Source organism: Lycium ferocissimum, chromosome 7 (assembly GCF_029784015.1).
Source record: "Lycium ferocissimum isolate CSIRO_LF1 chromosome 7, AGI_CSIRO_Lferr_CH_V1, whole genome shotgun sequence".
In the NCBI taxonomy this organism is placed as follows: Eukaryota; Viridiplantae; Streptophyta; class Magnoliopsida; order Solanales; family Solanaceae; genus Lycium; species Lycium ferocissimum.
The window spans coordinates 6,928,077-6,945,167 of NC_081348.1; positions in this window are offsets into that span (position 1 = coordinate 6,928,077).

Sequence of the window (17,091 nt, forward strand, 5' to 3'; positions counted from 1 at the left end):
TATTTTAAGAATCCAATTCCAAAGTGCACTAATCATGTTTGGTAAACATGACCAATTTGTAGATTTTGGCGAACTTGGAGCTTGAATTTTGGAGCGTGTACAAAGCATAAAAGGTATGTAAAGCCTACCTCTCCTTCATTTGGCATGTCCTAGTTAGTATAGGTCAAAATCCGACCCTCGGAAAAAGTCCTACCCCTCGAAAACGACACCTAAACTTATTCACTATTCATTCGGTAGAATTGAACCCAAAACTTGTGCTTTAAGGTAAAATGATGTTCAAACGTCCGAAACCTTTGGAAATGAAATTGAAATGTCTTGAAACCTTCATGGATGACCCAATGGGACATAATGACCGTGTTTTCATGTTTGTCACTCGAGTCTCGATATACGTGCATACCGGATTCCCATCACTTATTTTATTGAAACTTTATAATCCTGTTTTAAGTTTTCTTGTGGTGTTGCTATACATTGCTAGTCTCGTCTTATAATGTTTGTTCTTTCAAGGTGAGACGAAGCGACCGTGGTTATTCCATAAGGTAATCGGGGGCCGACCTTACGTCACCCCGATAGACACATGACTCTTTGGGTTCTTATGCATGTCTTTTATATGATATGTATATGACATGTATATGATATATATATGAAACGGGGAATTTTGGGGAATGGATACGTTGCGCTATAGACGCATTGCCACCACAGTCCGGGCGTAATTCCATCCGGACGCGGGATGCCCGGACGCGGGACACATGTGGGAAGCCGACGTATTTCGGCGACTTGACTTGTTATTTTTCACATGTATATGACACGATATGTTTTGAACAAAAGTATATAATAAGCAAGCATGACATCCGCCTGAAAGGCACTTACAGGTACAGATTATCCTTTTATACCGTCATATGATCCCTGTTCTCACATGTTGTTATTGCTCATATGTTACATGTTTCATTGTATTATTTCCATGGCTTACATACTCGGTTTAATGTCGACCGACCCCTTTCTTCGTGGGGTCGCGTCTCATGCCACGCAGGTCGACAGGTTGACGGGATTGACCCCTAGGAGCTTTTTCAGCTGTACATCGAGAGGCGCTCCAGTTGTTTCGGAGCTTCTATTTTGGGTACTACTCTTATGTATATATTTGAAACACCGTCAGTCACTTGTAATTACATGTATTTTGTTTAGAGGCTCGTAGACAGATATGTACAGTCAGATGTTTCATAACCTAGTTGTCTTTGTCACCGTGGGATATGTCGATACAGTTGGATATTACTACTCGTTTACATGTATACTATTATCGGCGAGGTTATGGAAAAAAATTGCCCGTATTCATACGGCCCACTTAGTAATAAGAACAAGACATATGACGCAGGGGTGCCCTTTTAAGTATCGGCACTCGTTGCGGCCCCTAGTTGGGTCGTGACACTACTTCACTTAGAACAATCAAATAACTAGTTATATGGAGGGTGCCCCCCGGGATAGTTCAATAGGCACAATCAACAATTATAATCAATTGTAATCTAATCTAGATACATATCATCGCTTAAGTAAAGCATCCAATCCAAAATGTGCCCCACCTAAATAAGTCCAATCCAATATCACAATAAAACACCAAACATCTCAATCTAGTCATAATGCAATGCAATGCAATAATGGTATGAATGCAATGCCATGCCATGCAATGCGGTGTACACATGTACTCCGGACGGAAACATCGATGTCTCGGTAGAACAACCTAGCGTGAATCGTGAAGTCTAAGTGCCACCCATCCCGGATCTTTGCCCAACAAACAGAGGGGACCCCAGATCTTTGCCCACGGGGGGTTCTCACCAGCACCACCCTGGGGGACCCGTGGAGTCCATGCACTAACAACGATTCCGGAACTAACATCGAATATCGGCTATGCAATAATGATTTCGGAATAGATCATTGGACATCGGCCATCTTACGTCACTCAAGTAAAAGAGTATCATCAGTATCAATTTCACTCAATCAACGATTCCAGGATGAACATCGGACATCGGTCATCTCATGCCACTCAAGTAAAAGAGCTTTATCAAATATTAATCTCACTCAGTCAATGATTCCGGGATGAACATCGGACATCGGCCATCTCACGCCACTCAAGTAAAAGAGATTTATCAAATATCAATCTCACTCAGTATCTCAACAGTGTATCATAAATAAGAGTACGTGCAATGCATGAGTCACATCAATAATCATGCTCAATATCACGAATACCAACAATGGGTATGCCAACAATATATCCAAGTACAATTTCCTACAATGGGTATGCCAATTATATCATAATCGAGGAGATAAAACAGAATCCAATATCTATCAACTACTCACGGCTGCCAGCCAACACAATAGGACAACCAAACACAATATAACAGGGTGATTGGCCCAAAACACACAACAGATTAAGCAAGTTGGTACACATTGTTACCACTTTTCTTGAACTCCGCCTAATAGATGAAAACAAGTAAATTCACCACTTGCACAAAATCACTTCCCCACACTTAATCCAGAACTTACTCACAACCCTTGGTACTTTTTATCCTTTTATTTATCAACTAGGTTCGTTATTAATGGTATAACACGATTGTCCACATATTATGAAATTTCCTATCGTAAGTCATAAATAAATTACGTATTGTCCGCTACTCCCAAGTCACATAACTTCCACCAACATTTAAGAACCAAACCAAACAACCTAAGGAATCTATAGGCCACAAGCCCGAACACGTAAATCACACAACAATACCATCCTAAATCTCCAGTTCCTATACATGCATTCTTCGTTCCTTCTAATACACGAATATTTGAAACTAACCGGAGTCTACCGAAAAGGAAGCCATAAACTACCTCATGGCCGAGCGGGTGCCACGAACATCTATTGATTCTTTCAATCGATCACCACATCGCAATTCACATGAAATAGTTTGGAGGCAACCATGTTTCCCAAGATGAACACTTTCCATTTGAATCCTTTATAAGATATTTGGATTAATAGGGAGGTTTTAGGGTCTTAACCGACTTCTAGCTTCCCTCTATATCAATGCTATGTGATTTTCCCATTTTTAAGCTTATATTTGGGAAGAACCCATTTCCAAGATCCATGCAAGAATTTATTTTAAAAGGAAAAGAAGTGTAGAGATCTAGGTTATTATCTCATTTTAGGTGAAGAACATGGGAGATGGCTTAAAGGGAATTTAGGGGGAAATGTTGCCAACCCGTCACTTCTCCAACTCTAGATTACTTGAAACGCCCACTTGACGGTTCTCTAGGTGAATATGTTTAGGAGTAATTTCTCGAGTGGAAGGAGGGTTGGAGGGTGTTAGAAAGATTTATCAAGACTAAGAATCTCATTTTTAGGCTTTCCCACCGAACTGGAGAGCTAGGATTTAGGGTTATGGAAAAATGGGACAATTCCCAAAACGATTCTTTAAATAGGGAAATTCACTGTGTGATACCGCCCCAGCGGTAGGTTCACTGCTACAGCGGTGCTGCTAGGGCGGCTAAGAGGCCGCCATGGCTGGTATCTGGTCATGCGCGCTTACCGCTATGGCGGTAAATAGACCGCGTTGTAGCGACAACACCACCGCTATGGCGGTTAAGCTGAGCCTAGTGGCCCGTGCTTCTATCCCTTACGCGATGCGCACAATGATTTTGGTTGACTTAAATTATCTTCGGAACACACTAGACAAGATTATTATTTAATGAGCCAGAGTTGGTGTCTTCCTTCGAAATTTACAGTAATAACGAAACGGGTCGTTACAAAATTTGACTTGGATAAATAAAGATTGTATTTCCTTACAACTATATATGTATAAAATGGAGATATACTCCATATTTTATATATGTACGTATAATAAAACCCGTAAGAACTAAGCTCATCTTATTAGACTAGAATAGTAGTGACTCTACTCGGAAGAAATCTCGGGTGTGTCCTTGCCCGACAATAAAGTGAGTTGAACACTTATGCGGATTTTTGAACCCAAAAACCTCTTTTGTAAGGGGACTTTTTGCCGAATTTTTTCTTGAATTTATGATATAAATGAAATGACATTTTTCCAAAAAGTTAAACATTTTAGCAAATAAATACATTAATCACACATTGAAGCTCATAGGTCAACCGTATTCTACGGATCTTTAATACTAGGGTGCGTCAAACTTTCCCTAGGGGATCACTAGAATCCTTACCTCGAACTTTGTACCAAAAAGATTTCTCTCTTGCTTTAAAAATGTTTTTACTCGGTTTTCCTAGTTTTTCTTTAAATAAATTAGGTGGAGACTCTAAAATACTAAAATACAATTAGAGTACCAACAACCTTGTAGTAGCTTTTACGCGCCTGCGTAAAAGTGAACCATAACAATGCATACACACATAAAATCATTGGAATAGGCAGGCAGACACAACAAACATGAATCACAATAAATATCCTCAAATAATCCTCTTTCAGAATCAATCACAAATTATCAACAATGAAACACCAACGCTCAAGCCGAAAGTAGTAAAATAAATAATAAAGTTTTCGACACTGTATAGACATGCTAACTAGTAATGTTTTCCCCAAATAGCCATGACCTGCAGGGGACCCATGGTGTCCATGTACCACTCATTCCGAAACAAACCTCGAACCACTAGCTCATAACTAGGCTACATCGTCACCCCCTGTCAAATGTGTCGTAATAGATGTATATGTTCCATCTCAATCATCATCAATAAATGCCTCATAATCACATCATAAGAATAGCTCAAATACACGTGTCAAGTCAACACCAATGAAGTATAATCAAATAACACAAGCCACAATAAGACTCACAAATAATTTGCTCAATAATAATATAATACTCAACTATCTCAATTCATCTCTGAAGGGTATATATGAACACCTCCCTTTCAACAGTGTCAAGAAAACAATTCTAGTTTATCAACCTCAACAATGGAGAATCACTTCACACAATTAAATCATGCAACTAACAACGAACACCAAACTCCAAGTCCGAAGACCTAGACATACTTTCTCCCATAAATCCTAAGACATATACAATCAACTAATTAAAGTCTAACTTAAGTAAACCATAACCGAACTCAAAGCAGATTTGAGCAGTGGAATCACTTCGTAACAGCCTTTCCTTTTCACAATGCCTCAGAACGTTCAAAGTCTAGAAATCATAATGCTAAGTAAGTAATGGAGCATTAAGTCAATTTATGGGTTCTATAACCAATTCAACCCTAAAAATCTGGTTTTAGCCAAAGTTCCCATTTTTATTGGAACCCTAGGTCTCAACAAACAATTTTCATCATTGAATATCCTGTTCTCATGCTATGAAGTGATAATATCTACTCTTAGATGATTAAACAACAATAAACAATAACCCATTAATATTCTAGGGTTTTCTTGTAATTATGTTCTGCCCTTCAATTCCCATTAAGGGTATTTTGATTGAAACAAGAATCTAATATGAACATTAAGCGAAGAAAGTTAGTGATTAAGGCTTACCTTTAATGGAGAATAGTGCCCTAGCCTTAGAAAGTCGCCTCTATGCTATTGGGAACTATTTTGGAGATTATGAGAAGTGTGGGCATGAAATAACTACTTAAACTCATCATTAAACTTAAGTAGTCTTCGTTGCAGCGACCACGGTTTCGCAGCAACGAGAACAGGTGCTTCCTGCAACGAACCCTGGGAAAATCTCACCCTTCGTTGTAGAGAACCACTTTCTCGCTGTAACGAAGAATCATCGTTGCATCGAGGCCTTTCTAACCAGTGAGCACGGAATTTCACAACTTTTTATACTTAGTCTCTCAAAGTCATTCTAAGGCTCAGTCTCTAAAAATACATTCTAAGGCCCTATGAACACAAGCCAACAACAAACCAAGTTAAAAACACATCAACGAATCACTTCTAAGTCACAAAACACTTATTTGGGTCCACTCATTTCTAACCTCGGGAAAGCACTAATAAGAGTATAATTATCAAAACGCGCATAACGACCAAGCGGGTCATTACAAATCCACCTCAAGTACACCACATATCATAGGATCAACAGATACTTGCCATAAAATGTGTATCGAACTCAAATCTTTAATGTTTTCCTTTCTTTCCATGAAACAAGTGAGATACAACAACGCATATCATAGAATCAAATGATGCATGCCAAGGATATTGAACACAACTCAAGTCATTACTTTCGGCCTTCCATTTTCATGAGATGGATGAGAATCAAATGACAAACAAATCAAGCAACCATCACAACTTATATGGTGACAAGCCCGCATAACAGTTGGTGATACCAACCTAATTGGAATTTACCTCCACACCATGCCCGAAGGCCAATCATGCTTTCCCCGTCAACAACTACCATCTACATACGTGTCCCTAATCGGAGTCTAACATAAGTAAGTCGTAACATATCTCAGTGTCGAACAGGTGCCACGAACTAATCCACTTGAGCCTTGCCTTTCCGAACCGCCTTAGTACGATCGAAGTCTATCAATTTAGTATTCTACGTTAGATTACAAATCTGAAGATACAATAATGCTATGCTTCTAAAAACGGCTCAAAAACGACCTTTAGAAAAGGACCCCTAGCTCATAAGGGAAAAATTAAAATTTTATGTTGAAAATGGTTTACCCAAAGTCTAGAAAATCAAAACACCAAGTTCCGTATCAATCCAACCCTAAATAGGCATTAAATTCATCAATAATTAAAAAAACCCTAAAATTTTAGAGAAAAATCCTCATTTTCCATAACAAGATTCTAGAGTAAATAAGTGATTCAAGCTTAGGAACTAGTCACCCATTGATTAAATAGTTCAAACCTAGAAGATTTTCTCAATAAAAATCATGAATTGGTATAGGGAACCCCAAATCCCAAATTAGGGTTCATAACCATAAAACTTCATCCCAAAATATGGATTCTAGCATGGATCCCCAAATAAAAAGGAAGTATAAATACCAGATGAAGTTAGTAAACTTACCCACTTGGAGAACTTCAAGAATCTCCTCCAAATCTCCCTCTATCGAACTTCTAGGTCTCAATTTTTGTGAATGGGAAGACTAAACACGAAATGGGAAAATAAAAAGGATTTCTGATTCAGCTATTCCGCATCTTTGGAAAATCCCTCGCAGATGCAGGATCACTTAGACAGAAAAATACCCGCAGAGGCGGAACTCACTTAAAATATCTCGAGCGCGCAGGGGCGGTGAAAGTTCAGCATAGGCAGTCCCGTGCGTGCGAAAAATACCTCGTAGGTGCGGAGCCCACCTAACCTCACTCGACCTCACACCTGCGGACCAAACCCCGCAGAAGCGGGCCCACAGGTGTTGCCCCAAGTCCGTAACTGCGGCACACCAGAGACCAGCAAAATCTAGTTTTTCACTAACTTCCACTCAAAACTCATCCGAGACCTCCCAGATACAAAACAAACATGCACCCCACTATAAAAACACACTATGAACTCACTCATGCCCTCAAAATTTCCAACGGAGGTTATCTTGACCCGCTCAACCCCTAACTACCCAAAAACAAAGTTTCCAACCCAAGGACCAAAACACCCCCGGTGCCTCGAGAACCGAACCAATCACCCTACCAAGCTATAATCGAACTTTCGGGCCTAATGAAACCGACAGAAATCCCAAAAGGACTCAAATACCCAAAAGTCGACTTTTGGTCAACCATTTTCACTTATTCAACTTAAAAACTTTTAAATTCCTTAAAATCAACCAAGACTCATCCGATCACTTCAGGGACCGTTCCACCCATCCCTACAAGTCAAAAACACTCTAACGATGCTGGGGTAAGGTCTAACAAGGGTAGAAAGGATAAAATTCCTAGACGACCAAATCGGTCGTTACATCAGATACCAATTAAACAATCGTTCGTCCTCGAACAATAAGGGAAGTACGAAAACCAACGAGTAATCAAGGAATCTTCATCATAACCACACGGAAGCCTCCACCGATAAGAAATACACCGATATCACTACTCTTTCATATTCTCAATCAAAACTTCCTTTAACGTAGCTCAAAGATTCAAATTTCCATACTTTCCATACTCAAAATTTCTTTCACAACTGATCCCCGAATATAAGAACTGCCTCCGCTTGAATTCTCTTATTAGATATAACCATACCTTTGCACACAAACGATTGATTCCTCAAATATCACCCTAAATTCCACAATCCCTTAGGCATAGCCACAAACCATACCCAACTCAAACCAATAAAATATTTCGATTCTACTAGTACCACATCTGCTAGTTTCGTAACCCGGTGTGGAAATTACTTAGCCAAAACCCATCGCAAAAGCCTTTTCAAATCTTCAAGTCACCATACCGTAAGCATACCTACTGATTACCCTGTCGACCCAAATTCGTAGGAACCCATCCGATCACTCTAAAGACTTCCCATAACCATTTGTACCTCCTCAAATAATCACCAAGTACAGACATAGACCATTATAACTGTCCCAAATAGCTTCCCTCGGTAAGATATCATCAAGCCCACTCGCAAACCTCGATAAAACTTAGTAAAACTTGTCATGCCTCGATTCGGAACTGAAATCCATCGAATCCTCGAAGGTGATTTACTAGAAAACCCATAAGTCCTTCTGGTAATATAAACATAGTTCCCCAGCTCAATTTAAACAATTCGTATCCGAAAAAATGCACCACTCCCCGAATATCACCAATGGTCACCCGAACTGACTCCAAACCTTTACGAACCCAATTATAGTCCTTCCATACACCCGTGGCAACCAATTCTAATCCTTTCTCATAAACAATAATCCTGAGACCCCATAAATTACACAGTAGGCTTTTCTTAAATCTATGTTAACCTCTTCTATCTCTTTTCTCATGAATAATCAATCATGTGTCGTCGCCTCCACTCCAAAGGTTGAATTCTATCCAAGTCATCAACTTAGTACCAAAGAACCAATCTTTATGTTTCTCGAAATTTTCTTTCACCCGATACGCAATTCTGATAGAGCTCCATGGACTCTAAATACATCAAATTCTCCTCGTGCTTCCTTTTAACTTGCCCACAGCTTCAAAAATCTTAACGCAAAAACTTGCGGCCACATTTTTACACCTTTAACTATCGAATCTCCAAATGTAACACCTTGATACGCCCATATCAATTCTACAAGTATCAAATGTTGCAATCTGTGCACCCAACCTCACTCAACTACTCCCAAATCTTTAATATCTGAAATACTCACCCATGCTATCCAGTTAGCAACACTTACAACATAATCCACTCACACGAATACGGTCTCACCTCAAAATATAACTCTAACTTTCAATTTATAGAGATTCCCATGATTCCTTCTTAAAGCGTACTTATCAATCACACCTTATCTGGATGTACAAACAACACCACCAAATCCACCTGACCCTAGTAATCCCAGTGCTTCGAATCCAAAACTTTTCCTTTTCACGAAATGTACCTTATTCTTATCGATTCTCGATCAACCATACCTTTATCTTAGTTCTTCAATTTCTGTATTCCATTCAAATCACATTCATCGTCACCGATCGACCATCACTCGAACCCACTCAAAGTATACCACAAAATTATAAGTCCTGCAAAATAGCCAAGTCAACCTCGGGGGTAGTATTGTGCCACCCACTCAAACAACTGAGAGTTCCCTTACCACACTCGACTCCAAAACTAATTTCTTCTCTTAGTCCAATGCATCACATAAACCATTCTTCATGAAGTTTTCTCACAAGAAATTACCGATCAACCTGAGTTATCCCAAGAAGAATCAATCATTGTCGATGCAATACCCCAAAGAATTGCTGAACCGATCTATGATCCGTAGAACGTTCCATAATTACCATACACACAATCCTACTAACGTCATCATATAACTCCACCGAAGTACCTTTGTCAAAGTCCCGTACTCAATTTTGGAGATGTCCTTCACCACTTGAATTAGTTTAAACCATCATTGACTTGCCACTTCAAATGTCCTTATAAACTAATCCCTCACCTGGGTGGTCCTTAAGCGATGCTTGCCCGCGAAGAACTACCTCTTGCCTTAATTGCCGAACCAGAACACTTCTAACAAATCCTGCGACTATCCCTCTCATTCGATCAAGTCCACCGAGTCGTAACACCAAAATTGCAGGAACTAGCCGAGTCTCACAATAGATACGATGTCCACATCCCTTGTCTAAGACTAGATGCAACACCCTATAACTCCTCGAGTACTGAAACTTCACGCCTGCCATCACTAGAGTCTTTCATATTAGTTAATAACTACCCCTTCCCCCACCCTTAGCCTACGATGTAATCGAACATACCAACTCATCCACGAACCCTTACATCCACTCTACATTATATAACCGCAACAAAACTCTAAAAACAACAAGCTCTTGGTTCAACCAATTCCCTCACTAACCTCGAAACACAAACGACCCTGCGAACACACCCTTTATAGAAGATTCTCAGCTGCCCAATTCTTTAAGTTTCGCTCGCCACGAGTAACCTTGCCTTCTGATCTAGAACCGATAGCCATTTCTTAAAGGAAACCCCAAACCACTAATTCTTACTTAACACTATGATTATGTCATGTCGAAGCCCAACTTAACTTTTCATAACCCTATACGGCATCCACCCTCGTACATCTTGCAACCTTATCCCGACGATCATGTAAGATACCAATTATTCCCTTTATATGACGGATATTGATCTATCTAAATTCTCAAACGGAGATTGATCTATCTAAATTCTCTTTCTTACGCCTCTTTCCCCCAGGACAACAAGTACTTTTACCAATATACCTCAAGAAATCTTACTTCCCCACACCTTACCGCAAAAGTCGTCTTTCATGTCCTTATCCTCAACTTCTCTTCGTCGTCTTAACACGGTCACTATCTTTTTATCAAATTCAATAATTCTTCACAAGTTTACACTTGTTTCCATATATCGACATCTATACTCTACCATTATTGAATCTTTTACTTGCCATTGATACTCTAGTGTCACACCAAGTACCATAGAAAAAACCTTGACGACGCTGGAACTTTCTCAAACTAACCACACCCCGAGCAAATCATTCTTGTGAAGCCACAATTTCACTCCCTTGACTTCCGACCAATTAACTGTTAAAGACATGGCGATTATACAATACTCTGTATTATCACTCCATTTCCCAAGAACATCACCGACTACGGAGTCTTAATCACAATCCTACTCAACTGAGTCTTCGATTCATAGCTAAAAATTGAACTTGGTCACACATACAGAGCATAGTGACACATCTCGTACCATAAAACACGATGTCATATCAAGCCACTTGCGTAAGAATGCTAGGACATGCACCCACCGTCAGTGAGAGAATAAGACAAGGAAGTTAAGATAACAATTTCAATGAAGGCATAAAAGAATAGAATTTCCCTATTTGACCTATGGCCTATCGCAGATGGGTACAGATGTCTATGTACCATTCCACAAGACTCTACTCAATATTGATCTTGTACTCGTGAGACCGGTGTACCTAGGGCTCTGATACAAATTTATCACGACCCATTTCACGGATCATGATCCCACCTAAACTATCCTCCCGGTAGGCGAACCATTTCCAAATCATTTACTCTTTTAAAAAACAACAAGTGTGGAAATTCAGTTTATTGAAAACACTAAACAACAGTTTAAGTAATATAAACAAGTGCGGAAGTATAATGTAACCCTTAGGATTCCCAAAACCTTCTCTTAACTTGTACAAGAGCTTGTAAATGGATTACAAAGTTTAAATATGAAATACAACTCAATACTGGAATAAAAAATATATGTAGAACAAAGGTAAACAGTTGTATAAGAGAAGACTTAAGGCTGCAAATCCAGCTAGTAGCTTTGCCCCAAATCTCTTATAATAGCTTCGGATAGTGCGAGACCTCTAACAATAACCTGGAAACACTCTACACTCCATAGTGAGTGTAGCAAGAGTAGTATGAGAACAACACTAGGCTCGTAGGTATCATAGGCCGACAACGATTAGCTAACACATATAAATGAGCAGAAATAGATAGATAGGGCAGATAATTAATCAAGTATAGTCATTAAGCATGTTTAGATAATAGTTCCAACAATTACAACAAAACATCTCATTATTCTCATCTCATGGACGTAGGTGAAATTTCTAACCCTCATTCCGTCAAGTTTCCAAAAATGACAGCGAAATCAAACAGCAAATCGAACAAGTCATCAACAATTTCAATCAAATAATCAACCAAGATTTCCATGAGAAAGTATACAATGCAATGATGTGGAATGCAATCCTAATGGGATGCAATGCAGTGATATGCAAATGCGATGAAATGCCCCCATGCCTCTTCTTCATACCCGTACACACATGCTAGGCGCAATGTCTCAAAGTCATGACCCATGTAGGACCCGCAAAGTTCATGTATCCCTCGTACTGGCAAATGACCTCGAATCACGAGCACACATTTTTGCTCCAGTAAAGTCCTTGGATCACGGACTCTCTCTTTACGCTCTCCGGCAGAGACCTCAAAGACTACACTGTCTCACTTATCATCATTTCTAGGCACAAATAATATCAAATCAATTACATGTAATATAGAATGTCTGCCACGCATAAATCAATCTCAACATCTCCACACCTAGTAATATCAACAGTCACATTACCATGTAATGCACATCATAACTGATTTCATTTCACCGGATCAACAGATACTAGCCATTAAATGTGCAATGATAAGTTAGTATTTTACCAACTTATCTCTTCTTTAATCTTAGATTTTTGTTATGATTGATTGAGAAAATAGTGCATTTAATGTTGTTTACTTCCATTTTGTAGGTTTTATGTGATTTAGAAGTGATCGAGAAGAAATCAATTGAAAACAGCCAAATTGTAGAAAATGGGAAAAGTGGCTAAATTTGCAAAAATGGCCAGATTTGCAATTTTAAAAATCTGAAACTTTTGGGGCTGTTTTTGTCCTTTTTTTTAGTTGGGAAATTTGGGAATTATAAAATTGAAGCTTGGAGGAAAATATTTTCATCTTTGGCCATTTTCAACACAAGTTTTGGAGACTAGGGTTCATCAACTCACACTTTGGAAGAGAAGATTTGAAGATTTAGATGAGAAATTTCTTACTCTTTTACTCATTTCTTCAATTCCTTGTTATGTATTGAATATCTAAGTGTGTAGTACTCCATTCCATGACTTGAATCTTGTTTATGGAAATATTCTATGATTAAAGTTTGGATGAAACTCTTGAACCTCGGATACTACACTCTCTCACTTATCATCATTTACAGTCACAAATCATATCAAATCAATTACATGTAATATAAAATGTATGCCATGCATAAATCTATCTCAACATCTCCACATCTAGTGGGATCAACAGTCACATTACCATGTAATGCACATCATAACTCATTTCATTTCGCAGGATCAACAGATACTAGCCATTAAATGTGTATCGAACTCAAATCTTTAATATTTTCCTTTCTTTCCATGAGACAAGTGAGATACAACAACACATAATAGAATCAAATGATGCATGCCAAGGATACTGAACACAACTCAAGTCATTACTTTCACCCTTTCATTTCTATAAGATGAATGAGAATTAAATGACAAACAGATGAAGCAACCATCACAACTTATTAGCAAATATGGTGACAAGCCCACATAAAAGCAGATGATAGCAACCTAATTAGAATTCACCTCCATACCCTGCCTGAAGGCCTATCATGCTTTCCCTGTCAACAACTACCATCTACATACGTGTCCCTAATCGGAGTCTAACATAAGTAAGTAGTAACCTACCTCGGTGCCGAACAAGTGGCATGTCACGACCCAATTTGGCTAAGCCGTGCGGACACTTACCTTTCCCACCTCGGTGAGCTAACCCTCAACCCAACGGTAATAAAGACGTAAATAAATAAATCAAATAAGCGAAAGAGAATAAATCACGTAAATCTGACTGTAATAATATAGAGAAAAAGTGCCAAAATAAGGAAATACACCTAGGGTCTGATCTAATCCATACAAGAGCACTAGATCGAAATATACAAGTCTGGAATATAAATGTACATCAAGTCTGGAATATGTCTCGGAATGGAAAATAAGACATAGATGAGAAGAGTCTTCAAGGCAGCGAACGTCTCGTGCTCACCCTGTAAACTCCAAGCTATACTGATAGCAACTATCAGCCATGGGAGACGAAAGCAGATCCAACCTAGAACTCTACATTCATAAAATAAAACACAACAAGTGCAGGTCAGTACAAACCACGGTACTAGTAGGTATCATAGGCCGACTAAGTATAGCTAACATAATTCAGATAATAAAGCAAGATAGGCAGATAAAACAACAAGTATAAATAAAACACAAACAGAACCACGTACACGTCATCACCTGGGTAGAAGCATCTAAACCCAAATGTGCCAAGTCTCAATATATCCAATTCGAACCCAACAACATAAGTAAATCACCAGATCATCACAATATAAGCCATAATACAATGCAATGCAATAATGTATGAATGCAATGCTGTGTACACATGTACTTTGGACGGAAGTATCGACATCTCGGTAGCACAACTCATGGGGGACCCGTGAAGTCCATGTACCTCACTCAATCCACGATTTTGGGACAACTATCGGATATCAGACTCTCACATTACACCGCTCAATCCACGAATTCGGGACTACCATCAGATATCAGACTCTCACATTATTCTCATGCAAACTGAGCCCAGCTCATCACAATGTTTCCTCAAGTATCATCAATGTATCAACAATACATCATGAAGGATAAGAGTACATGCAATGTATGAGTCAACATCAATAATCAGATCAATCTCACAAGTACCAAGCATGGGTACGCCACCAATATCATGAAAGACTACACAAGTCATATAGAGCACTATCCTCGTAATCAAATGTCAACAAGTGAGGTACCACAATATCATGAACAAGATATATCAATAGTCTCTAATATCTACTATTATCACGCGGCATCAAGCCAACAACAATAGAACAAATCAAGCCACAACACAATGGGGTGGCTAGCCCCAATCACATAACAGGGCCCAACCTAAGACAATATCCAACCCAATTTCATACCCGAAGGTTTTCATGCTTTATCTGATAATATCATCTAAATATATGCATTGCTACACGAAGTCTCACCAATGGTAAGCCATAACCTACCTGGATGGCCGAACAACGATACACCAATAATAAGTCCTTAGTATTGCCCTTCCGTTGAGCCTCAAGATCAAGAAAGTCTAGGCATATTCGAAATCGAGATTAGAAATCATAAAGATCGATACCTATATTGCTATAATTCAAATTGTGTCAAAAACCAACCCTACAATTTGGGAAAACAGGGCCCACAAGGTTAAAACGGAAAATTCGAGGGTAAAATATTCAATTTAACACTAGGTGATAAAAACCCATCAACTAATTGCTAATTTAACTCAAGGATTCATCCAATTTCAAAATCCAAGCAAAACCCCCAGTTTTGGGTATAAACCCTAGCTCTTAGATTCAAGAATTCAACACTAATAATGGGAGATGTATGATTAACAACTTTAGATACATCATAATCTAGCATAAACCCAATCAATTTTATCATTAAAAAGCCTAGATAGAATATCCATTAACTCCACTTTCAATCTTTCATTACTAATGAACTAACAAGGAAAAGGAATTCTAAGATGATTAGGAATAATGAATTAACAAGGAGACTAAAAGGACTTACCACCAAGATTTCTCTAGAGTAGTTCCCAAAAGCTCAACTGTCGGAATGGAAATAAATGAGGGACTTAAGGCATTTAACACTTCGTTTAATGAACAAACTGCCCGTCACCCGCTTCTGCAACCCTATTACCGCTCCAACCGCTCCGGTGTTACCGCTTTACAAGTCCTCCAATGACCGCTACAATGTCATGCTGCCAAAAAGGCACAGACGCTTCCAAATGCAGCAGTTAACCGATATTGGCACATGGATCAGCATGTATGGCCGGTGCCTCCAAAGCTGGCACCAGACACCAGAAACTTTCTCGAAACTTTCGCAAGTTTCACACTTTAACTCAAATTTTTGACTAATTTCCGAGGCCATCTGCTCACAAATCACATACACATACAAAAATAAAAACACGATATGAACGCGCTCGTGGTCTCGAAATTCCCAACGGATGTCTGTAGCCCCGACCGAGTCAACCCTCGATACCACAATTTCAACTTCCTAACCCAAGTCCCAAAATGCATCCGAGTGCATTGGGAACCGAACCAAATATGCACATAAGTTCTATAAGACATCCGGACCTCTCAGAATCGACGGATTTTCAAAAAAGGTCTGTTTACTTAAAAGTTAACTTTGGGTCAACTCTCTTTCGCTTTAAGCCTAATTTCACAAAAAATCACCCGAATCAAATCTAGATGTGTCAATGGTCCCCTCGGGCCAAAAGTGAGCTAACCAAGCTCGAAAAGGGGCGAAAGGGCCGGAAAGACTATAACAACTAAACGGGTTGTTACATCAGATACTAATTAAATCATTGCTCGTCCTCGAACGAAGAAAGGAAAAAAGAGCGGGGACTCTATAACCGAATCGTTGAACAACTAAATGTACCATATAACCCTGGGATACGGCCACGCATGTCGTACTCAATATCCCAAGTAGCCCCCTCAACAGGACGGTGCTTCCATTACACCTTCACAGAAGTAATCTCCTTCGACCTTAACTTTCAAACCTGCCTATCCAGGATCGCAATAGGCTCCTCCTCGTAGGTCAAATTCTCATCAAGCAATATCGAAGCCCAACGAACAATGTAAGTACCGTCGGCATGGTACTTCTATCAAAGATAGAAACGGAAGTTTTCTAAATGTCACATATATATGAAAATCGGATGAACTCCCGTCAAACTTGGCGGCAAGGCTAACTCATAAGCAACATCGCCCACACGGTCAACAATCTCAAATGGGCCAATATACCTAGGGTTCAACTTGTCCCTCTTCCCAAACCTCATAACACCCTTCATGGGTGAAATCTTCAATAGAACCTGGTCACCAAACGCAAACTCTAAATCTCGGACCTCC